This window comes from Acipenser ruthenus, chromosome 23 (genome assembly GCF_902713425.1).
Source record: "Acipenser ruthenus chromosome 23, fAciRut3.2 maternal haplotype, whole genome shotgun sequence".
NCBI classification, from domain to species: domain Eukaryota; kingdom Metazoa; phylum Chordata; class Actinopteri; order Acipenseriformes; family Acipenseridae; genus Acipenser; species Acipenser ruthenus.
This window is the reverse complement of record NC_081211.1, coordinates 1,265,899-1,274,657: the sequence shown is the minus strand read 5'-3', so window position 1 is coordinate 1,274,657 and position 8,759 is coordinate 1,265,899. Positions and strand designations below refer to the sequence as shown.

The 8,759-nt window shown below is 39.9% G+C and overlaps 1 protein-coding gene across 1 annotated transcript in view; it reads left to right on the top strand.

The window, feature by feature from the left end:
• The window catches only part of LOC117414053 (regulating synaptic membrane exocytosis protein 3-like), a 32,950-nt gene that overhangs the window by 820 nt on the left and 23,371 nt on the right, over positions 1 to 8,759 (top strand). The window lies entirely within an intron of this gene.

Below are 8,759 nucleotides of genomic sequence, written 5' to 3'. Positions count from 1 at the left end.
TGACCTCACGGGTCCACTTAAAAGTGTTACAGTCGCCGCCGGCTGTTAACGTTGTTTTTTCAGGCTCTAGGGCGAGCGGGAGGGGGGCATGCCTGTAGTTACTAGCAATCAATCACGTTGCGAAACAGGCTCTCTGCTTACAGGGTAATGAAGAGGAAAATAAAACTACTCCGGCGGGCGGAGGCAACCTACATGCTTTCTAATGCGATAGTATTATTCTCCTATTAAACCGGATAATGTCACAAAGTCAGTACACACCATCCTAAGCCGCAGGCAACCTTCCTTAATCATGGAATTACACACTTAGGTAGGGTATAGCCTGCTTACATGGTTCGCCTAAGGTCATATCGCCTGGTTTGTTTTGTAGGTAGTTGACCTGGCATTCTAGCTTGGAACCTACAATGTCTCAGACTGACATCACGGACAGCTAGACTGTAGTAAACTGTCTCCTGTCTGACATGCCTTTGCAAAGTGTGCTGTTTATTATTTAAACATCAGCTCATCAGTATATAGGCATCTGCTTTGTATAACAGCTGTATGAGTGCAGCGATGGAAATAAGATTCTTATTGCACAGCAGTTTCACCCATTCCAGGTTTTACTAGGAGCTTGATTTGCCATAGTGGTGTTTTAAAATCATAGTAAAACCAGGAATGTGTCAAACTGCTATGCAATGGGAGTCTTATTTCCATACAGTGGATGTAGTTTATAAGAATAATCATCATCATAATGGCAATGCTACAGTTTGCCCTGTTGTTCTGTATAGCTGGAAGCTGCAGTCCTACAATCATGTAGGAAACACTCGGCTCATCCACTGCTTTCACTATCTCCGCAAAGCTGTCTCACGTTGGAAAGGCTCGTTTTGTAATAACCCCAATTTCCAAGAACACACAGAGCACGTGGAGTCTCGAGCCAACTCACCTGGGAGGGGGTACTGGCAGCCATGCTGCAGGTAGTGGCAGGGTTACAATAGAAAAGAAACTATGAGGGAACATTCTGTATGGAGCTCTCTACACCCTGCTAATAGGACAATAGAGGAAAAAAATAAAGGTTGAAGAGAGGAATTAAAATCAGTAGCCGCTATTGACGACAGGTTGTATACCGTATCATTTTAAAAATAAAATAAAAATGATTCTATTGACAGAAGGAAATTCTCTACAGTACAACTTGTCCAGATTGTAACCTCGCTACCCTTGTGTTATATCCAGTTTCCTCAGCCCTCATCTCAATGCAATATGTTCTGCCCTCACAGCGGGAGAAAGCAGGCATTTCATTTTCCACTACGGCTGAGTCTGCAGCAAATATTTAATATATGGATCAGTCGAGGAAATAAGTCAGGCAAGGTTTTATAGTAAATATGACTTTATATATTTTGTTTAAATATAGCTGATACAGCAGAAGTAAATAAATAACATCAATAAATAACAGAAAATGTTTTTGCAGTTCATACCATGTAGTTAGCAAAGTTTTTCTCTGTCTCCGGCTGGTTCACAGACTGCTGCATAATCCACTTTGCATACTGTGCATTGGAGTGCATTGTTTGGATCCAGTGCTGAAGGGTTCTGTGATTCTGTGACAGTACCCTGCTCGCGTCAGCAGCCTCAATCTGTTAGAGTTGTGCTTGTGGTTTAGGAACTCTCAGGAGATGATTAGTGATCTCTTTGACAACAAGGCAAAAAAGCATTGCCCGTAACACATGTGTGCTGTGCATATAACAACAAACAGCCTGCATATAACATACAGAACATATCCTTAGATTTGTGAATAGGTGCTGGTTCTGCTTACAGAAATAAATATGTCAGTAACGTACACCTCCCACCACGGCTGTAAATTCAAAGTGTGAGCTTTCACTATGCTGAAAAAGATGATGAGCGTAACCTATATCAACAGCATGTGCAAAATAGTATAGAAAAAGAATGACCACGTCGTATAACAATTCCATTAGCGATTATTCAGAGATATGCAACAATGTAAGAGTGGCATACAGACGGCTGGATAAACACAGCCAGACACCCCCCTATATGCCCGGAATGCCCGTTCGCACGGCTGCCAGCGCTGTAACCTTTACCACAGGAGGGTGAGTTGTGTACAGCTGACTTGGTGTATCTATGGCTAGTACAGGGTGGTATAGAGGTCTGTAATTGTTTCGCTGCAGTTGGATGCGTTTGGTGACAAGGTGGTGCTGGCCCTGGAGTAAGTGATTCACAGTTCTTGTCATTCCCGGTGCAGACAGTTTGATATTAAATTGTGCTGAACGTTATTTGAATTTTAAATGGGTCTGTAATTACAGAGCCATTGCACCTGGTGGTTGTCGTTCTAAACGGCTCAGAACATTTCAAAGAAAGATAATGAGCTTTAATTACATGCAAGAAATATGATATAATACCACTTATACATCACAAAACCGATGTGCTACTGCTGGTTCATATTTACTGATCACAGCTATCTGTTCTTTGAGCTCTGAAAGCCAGTAATGATTTAACATTTCTGGTACAGTTAATCCCATTTGAAATTGGACCACCTCAAGGAGCTTCAAATATCATAACACATGCAGGTGTTATAAAGGAGGTTATATAAAATACAGGGAATGGCAGGTTTGGAGACTCAAGTTTGGGGCAAAAGAACCCAGAACCACTCAGGAAATGTAAAAAATGCAAATGAAATGATATATGAAACTACGAACTTACTTTAAGGGCTCGGGTAGGTATCGGCTGACAGCAACTTTGCAAGACAAAAATTAAACGCAGCAGAAGGTTAATTTAAGCATTGTTTTGATCAGTGCCGAAGCTGGAGCCACTGTGCTTATCTATGGCAGAACACATTCGGGCAGAACCTCGCACTTCATAAGTGGGTCTTTAGGTGGCAGGCTGCAATGCTGCAGTGAATATCTTGGCCTATTGAAATCTCTTCAAGTGTTCTCCGGCTTTTTGAAAGATACTGTCAACACCACCCACCTCCTGAGCTCCTTCTTATAATATGAAAAACACTGGTATACACATCCTCTCCCATTAATACTTGAGCCCTGGAAATACCACCCACACAGATTGACTGTGGTTATGCTTGCTTTGAGCTTGCCTGCTTGCTTGGAGGCCATGGTGGTGTTTGCCCATTTGTCACTGCTTCCTGATCCCAGAATGTTTACCCCTGTTGGCCCTTCCTGCCCCAAGGCACACACATAGTTTGATCTTCTGAGTTTACAGTTCGATTTTTGTTTTTCTTTTACTGCACAGGTTAGCTGGTTCGTTTCATATATCGGGTTGTCTGTGTCGGTTTGAGTTAACTTAAAAAAAAAAACTGGCGACAGACTGGAGATGGCTCTCACCATTTCCATGACCTGATCAGTCAACTGCAGTGTATCCAGCAGAGCAGAGACACTGCATTCTGAATGTCGCTCATGGCAAGAAGTCAGACATCTTCCTCTGCAGAGCAGATGCTGATCTTTGTGCCCCTTATTGATCAATATGCTTTACAGCCAGTCACATGCTTTGACCCAGAAGACACTGCTGGGGTGAAGTGATCAAGGAAGTGAAGCCAAGGCAAGCAAACTGAGAGTGTTCACTAACCAAGTGGAGCACTAAATACCTGTTTTAAAATGAAAATACATGTGTGCTATAACAGGATTTTTTTTTTTTAAACTGTGCCTTTGTAGATAATGGAAGGGCAAAATAATGTATCGAATTATTGTTAGCTGCAATTATGTTAAGATACTATTTTGGGGAGTGGGTGGTCACTGGTACACGCAACATCCACCTTCTTCACAAACTCTGGTTAGGATCCTATTGAATGTCAGATCAAAGTGCTGACTTCAATGCAAATTCAGGGAAGCATGCCATAACTAATTTGAATGTCTCGTTCATGATTTATCTGTACCCAACTGTGGCAGAAACATACAGATTAGGTTCTGCAACGAAAAATGAAACGAGCAAGAAAGATGTTTGTAAGAATGTAGCTCTGTGTGTTTATAGTGGGTCTATCAGTGTGAACATTGTAATTACTGTATATCAGGATGCATTTCAATAAACCTGCTATTTTTAACGTGCTAATTCTATCCAGCTTTAATCTATGCATAACAAAAATTCGGTTCTCGTTAATAAAGTCAAAACCAATTATTTGCCTTTTTTTTTTTTTAAAGGTATTTTTAGCCAGCGTATTTTAGACTTTATATCAGAACATCTAGGAATATGCTTCTGCCGGGAATATATGAATATATGAAAATGTCACAACGTTTTTAATCAGAGGAGTATTATGTTGAGTCTCAGAGGAGTGCATGCCTGGTCTACCTTGACATTCTAAGACTCTCAGATTTTGACACCTCAAGGTCAGGGCAATAAGCTCCTTTTCATTCTCCTGTTCTTTATTTATTTATTTATTATCTTTTCCAGGAATCAGTGTTAACAACTTTAGAGGTGTGCATTTAACTAACTGGAGTGTGCTGTTAATGAGATTATTAATGTGTGTCCAGTTGCTGTGGATGAGGAAGCCAGGTGACCCCAGATAGATTACTTGTTTATCCCATTTAATTAAATGAACTGTTGAAATCGTGTCTCTCTGTGTGTTCCTTAGGCTTTTTACCCTGTTGTGCCCTTTTCATTTTTATTTTATTACAATGTTTTCAACTCTCTTTTCTTGGAAAGCTAGCATCACGAAACATTAACACCAGTTCTGCAAAGAAGACAAAGTTTAAAAAAACAAACAAACCTTGAAATAAATAACTTGGGCGCTTCAGTGACTCTAAGGTCTTGTACACACACCATGGCTGTTTCTTGCTAGCATTAGCAGCAGTTTGTTCTACAAAACATCTTAGCAGATGGTAAATGACTCGTGAATATGACCCTTGGTGGTTATATTTTCAGCTCTGGGAATGCTGCCTACCCACATTTCCTGTGCAGCTACATTAACTGCAATTTCTATATACCTTTTACACTGCATTGGTATCTGCACTACATTACTCTGTGAGCTAAATATGCTTGACACTGCTGCTGCTTGAAGGAACAGGAGGTAACAGCACAGTACAGTGGAGTTCCCAAACTAGGGGCTGGACACCACCGGGGCCAGCAATTCTACATTCATTTCACAATTGTTCTGGATTCACTGGGGAGCTCTTCAGGTCTAGTTACCGGTCATAGACATGCTGTATGTAATGCAGGCTCGATCCACCAGTGTCCTTAGTGCCAGCCTCATCTAAAGCATTGCAGTGTGTAAAATCAAAAGTGGCAGATCACATTTGGCTGACCTGTTAAATGCATATATGGCATTTGACTAACTGCAAAATGTACAACTCAGAAGGACTACAGACACTGTGGAAAGGTAAGAGGACAGTAATACACATTCCAAGCTTCTTAACTCTCAAATGTGTGAAAACGTCACACCTTGCAGTCTTGTTGTCTGCACCATTGACTGCAGCCTCACTCCAGCAAGAGCATGGCTCAATTATGAGCGGCAGCAAAGTCAACTACATCGAAAACCAACAGTAAACGTTTTCCCCGACAGACACGAGTCTTCGAAATACGTTCTAAATCTGGGCTATTATGATATATTGCCTTTAGTGAGAAATTCGGTATCTTTAAGGGCGGCGATGGAGAGCACAGATGGAACAGTGATCGATAAACAATTAAAATCAGAACAGTTTTGCTGGAGGCGCTGGCGTTAGAAAGTGCGACTGCAAATCTGACGGGTATTGATTTTGACCGTGACATATCTTGTAAACCTTAAAAACTGGAGCAAAGGATTATTACATTGTTGTAGCAATTGGGGAGCTTACTTATTGTATAGAACAAAAAGCTGCATGGCTTTATTTGCACAGTCAGGACGTATCCATCATGTTAAGTGAGTTCAATAGAAATGATTGGTTTTACTGCTATTTCTAAACCGTTATGACGGCTTCTGTAGAACTCAAGTAGGCAATAGTCTCGCTGGTGCCTTCCTCGCTTCTGCTGCACCATAGCCATAATTAAACCCTCCCAAGGGTTTTTTTTTGTTTGTGAGTTTGTAACATTCACATGATTCTCTCCTTTCAAAATATGCTCCATATGTTCTTGCCAAGGTGTTGAGAGCCTGCACTCCAAACTATCCCCCTCGCCCTGCAGTTGTAAAACAATTACAGCGCATGAACATATTAAATGATATTTTCCACCCACGCAAACCTGTTTTTCTTTTCTTCTAACAGCTGAGAGACATTAATTCATTGAATTTCTCTGTAACATGGTGACCCCCCGTCCTTTTGCAAGGCGAATGCAAATGTGCATAATTTAATTTGCATGGATTCACACATTGAAATAAAGAGGCAGAAAGACTAGCTCTGCTTCTGCACAGCTACCCGCTCTCCTGATTTGTACCCACGATACCTAGCACTCTTACTATAAAGGGTGTTTTTTTGGGGGTCCTTATTCACCAATGGTATTTGTCTGTCTGACACACTAAATGGTGAACACTATAACTCTCTCTCTCTCTCTCTCTCTCTCTCTCTCTCTCTCTCTCTCTCTCTCTCTCTCTCTCTCTGTGCTAATTATCTTCATCTTGTTTTCCTCCTTGAGGTAATTAACCCATGACTGGATTGTGCGCTTTGATTAATGTCCTAAAACCCATCAGTTTCTTTTTCGTTTATGGCCTCAACAATGTGGCGGGCTAATTACTGGCTTCTAACTGCACAGCACAGGCTGAGTTGAATTTAAACAGAGATTTCAAAGCAGCATAATCCTGATTAACACCGTGGTGGTTCTTTCAGCGTTGAGTGTAGCAAAACTGGGATCCTAGAGGCAGAAAATCCAAAACCAAAAAAAAAAAGAATTAGCGAATCCTCCCAGAGACAGGATCGTACAATGCACACACAGACTGGAGTCACAGAGGCAGCTAGAGAGCGCAACACAGAGGATTCACACTCATGGGAAAGAGATGTGCTCCAGGAGGTGGTGTCAATTAATGCCTGTCGCTTATGATATATTAAAATGATATTTCAGAGACACGTACTGTGGGGTCTGTTTTAATGATCTAAACCTTCACGTTCCTGGAGGGCAAATCCACTCTGGGTTTAACAGGTTAAAATATATAATTAACTACTTCAGGGTCTTTTGCAGCCTCTCTGATTAAAAAAAAAAGTAATGTATTTGAATATATATATATATATATATATATATATATATATATATATATATATATATATATATATATATATATATATATACATTACAATTTTTTAACGTTCACAGATTCAAATCCTCAATTCAATTAGTATAGAGCTGTGCTGTTATCTAATTAAAACACAATAATACAGTGAGGAACCGAATATATAAATTATGCACAATTGATTTCAAAACTGGAATCACAATCCAGGTTTTGCTGTTCTTCCACTTCTGTTGCATTATTGAATGTACTTCCACCACCATGACTGGGGAAAAATACATGCTGTGAATGTATGGCGTTTGAGCCTGAAAATAACAGAATTGTGTGCTCTTGCATGTAATAAATATTAGTAAAGAGTAGCTACAGTGTAATTACATGCACAGGCACTTAATTTACCTGTGTATCCTAAAACTGCAATACACACACACACATATATATATATATATATATATATATATATATATATATATATATATATATATATATGCAGTCTCGCATATAGAAGCACCTTCCAACTGAGCCCCTATACCAACCCTGTATCACAGCCAGGCAGACTTCATGTCTCGCTTGGTTCATTATTTTCTAGCGACACATTTAATTTAAAATCTGTTCACATAGATGAAGAAACATGTATACACAGTTAAATTGCTATAAACATATATGGTGTACAACAAGACTTTTTTATATGGTTATATGTAAACATATGTACACACAAATTGGGTATGTTTTAAAACATGAAATGTTTTATTGTATATCGTTTTTGTTCTTTAAAAAAAAAAATTTCCTGAAATTAAAAAAAACTGTCGCATTTCAAAATGTCCTGTAAAAAAATGGTATTGTTATTATTATTATTATTATTATTATTATTATTATTATTATTATTATTACACCGTGTAACAATTATTATTATTATTTTTTGGTTCCTGGGTAGTAAGTGTTATTTCCTAATTGTTTATGCCTCAAAAGTACAGAAAATGCCTATTATTCCCCACAAACTTTGCTTTTGTGACCAGGACAGTGATATTTTGAAATTTACCTATTTTCCAGAACATTCCAGATAGATTCAGTGCTGAGTAAACTTGGAGTAACTTCTAGAACTTTCTAGAACTTTCCAGTAATATAAATAGTAGTATAAATACAGGGGCCTTAAGACCACCAGTTCAGTTTAGTTCCAGCTGCCTAAGTGAATACATATCTGCATTTTTCTGAGATGGCATCAAGGTCATAGGAGACTTCAAAATGGTGGCATTCCTGATGGGTCTCCAAGGCGGTTTTACCAAGTTTCCCTGCTATCTTTGCCTTTGGGACAGCAGGGACACCAAGGCGCACTACCACAGGCGGGACTGGCCACAGCGGACCGAGTTTTCTGTGGGGAGGAACAACGTCAAGTGGGAGCCACTGGTGGACCCCCGGAAGGTGCTGATGCCACCACTGCACATCAAATTGGGCCTTATGAAACAATTTGTCAGAGCTCTAGATAAGGAGTCGGCAGCCTTCAAGTACCTTCAAGACTTCTTCCCTAAGCTGCCTGAGGCAAAGGTCAAAGCCGATGTCTTCGTCGGACCACAGATAAAGAAGATCCTGGAGTGCAATGAATTCCCCAAGAAGCTCACTAGTAAGGAGAAAGCAGCTTGGAACAGCT